The sequence below is a fragment of the Meriones unguiculatus genome, chromosome 3 (assembly GCF_030254825.1).
Source record: "Meriones unguiculatus strain TT.TT164.6M chromosome 3, Bangor_MerUng_6.1, whole genome shotgun sequence".
Lineage (NCBI taxonomy): Eukaryota > Metazoa > Chordata > Mammalia > Rodentia > Muridae > Meriones > Meriones unguiculatus.
The window spans coordinates 87,056,716-87,058,763 of NC_083351.1; the positions used below are offsets into that span (position 1 = coordinate 87,056,716).

Here is a 2,048-nt window from a genome sequence, read left to right on the forward strand (position 1 = left end):
CAGTTATATCAGAAAATTTTTACGCTGTGGCCAAGAATAGGAAAGCATATACATGCATTTAATTTTATAGATTAGTGCTAGAAAAAACACAATTAAAATAATATCTTCAAATATTGTTTAATGTTTTGGAATGTGTTGTAAGATGGAGAAAAGCTATGGTAAAGCATAACAAGTACCATAACTTATATATTTTACAGTGCTATTTTATCATATAAAGTATATCTTTAATTTCAGTTGGAGAATATAACTGTTAATAAACTGTCACTTTAATGTGTTATTTTAAAATATCCAAGTGCTCATTATTTCTGATTTTGGTAAAATATACAACATACACTGTCAAGCAACCATCACTGATTTTGTGAGTATGCAGATAATTTTTAAATTTTTTTCTGTATTTCCATGGATAGAATAAAATTTAAGGTTTATTTTTTGATCCTTTACATCTCCAAGGGGTTTGATATTGAAATAATAATTTGAGTGTCTGGGGCAATTGCTGTTATTTACAGATGCTAGGAACTCTTACTGTGTAATCAGAAAGGCTGTCTTTAAACTTTGTCACAAAATTTTATGATGTATGTTCTAGATACGATTTCATATAAATACAGACATATAGTCTTCATGTGATTGTATTTTTCCTAGATCTTTTCAGAGATAAATCACCCAAGTATCTGCCAGATCCCTGAAGATTCACTACTATGGTTGTAGAAAGGAGTTTTTGAAAATGAGTGGATCAATGCAGTAAGAAATTCAAACTAACTATGTAACCAAAATGGAGAATTGATGAGAAAATGGCTACAGTGTAACATAGAACTTATCATTTCGAAAGTATCATTTTAAAATTCATCTGCTCTTGTCTGCAACCTCTGACATCTGAATGAATTCAACAACCTCTGAATAACATGGAAAGGAGGAACAATGTGACTGAGTTTATCCTCCTGGGCTTCACCCAGAACCCAGAGGGCCAAAAGGTTCTGTTTGTCATATTTTTGCTCACCTACATTGTGACAGTGATGGGCAATTTGCTCATCATGGTGACCATCATGGCCAGCCAGTCCCTGTGTTCCCCTATGTACTTTTTTCTGGCTTATTTGTCATTTATAGATAATGTCTATTCTACTGCCATTGCTCCTAAAATGATCATTGACCTGCTCTATGAAACAAAGACCATTTCTTTCCAGGCTTGCATGACTCAAGTTTTTATAGATCATCTATTTGCTGGGGCTGAGGTCATTCTTCTGGTGGTGATGGCCTATGATCGTTATGTAGCCATCTGTAAACCTCTTCATTATTTGACAATCATGAATCACACGGATGTGTGTTCTCATGCTGTTGGGGGCCTGGATTGGAGGCTTTCTTCACTCACTAATTCTGTTAATCTTCATTTATCAGCTCCCTTTCTGTGGCCCAAACATCATTGACAGCTTCGTGTGTGACATATATCCTTTGCTAAAGCTAGCTTACACCAATACTTACCTCATTGGGCTTTGTATGATCACTAATGGAGGGGCAATTTGCACTGTCACCTTTATAATTCTCCTAGTTTCCTATGCTGTCATTTTTCATTCCCTTAAAGCACATAGTCTGGAAGGGAAGCACAAAGCTTTGTACACATGTGCATCCCACATCACTGTGGTTGTTGTATTCTTTGTTCCCTGCATCTTCCTATATGCAAGGCCTACTTCCACATTTCCCATTGATAAGTCTGTGACTGTGGTTGTAACTTTTATAACTCCAATGCTAAACCCCTTGATTTACACACTAAGGAATACAGAAATGAAAAATGCCATGAGAAGCTTTGGAGCAAAAAAATCAATCTCAGTTTTGAGTGGTCTATATAACTCTTGAAAAAAGAAAGCTGGGATTTTTATTATTTTACAGAGACAAAAATTTTATTGCATTACAGAAGCTTTTCCATTTCATGAGGTCTCATTTATTGATGGGAGCTGTGCTGTTGGTGTTTTGTTCAGGAAGTTGTCTCCTGTGCCAATGAGTTCAAGTGTCTTCTCCACTTTTTCTTCTAACAGGTTTAATATGTCTGGTTTTATGTT

General features: G+C 35.3%; 1 pseudogene; it reads left to right on the plus strand.

Moving 5' to 3' along the window:
- Nucleotides 1-899: 899 nt before the first annotated feature.
- On the plus strand, nucleotides 900-1,845 carry LOC132652778 (olfactory receptor 4A15-like; annotated as a pseudogene).
- Nucleotides 1,846-2,048: the final 203 nt, after the last annotated feature.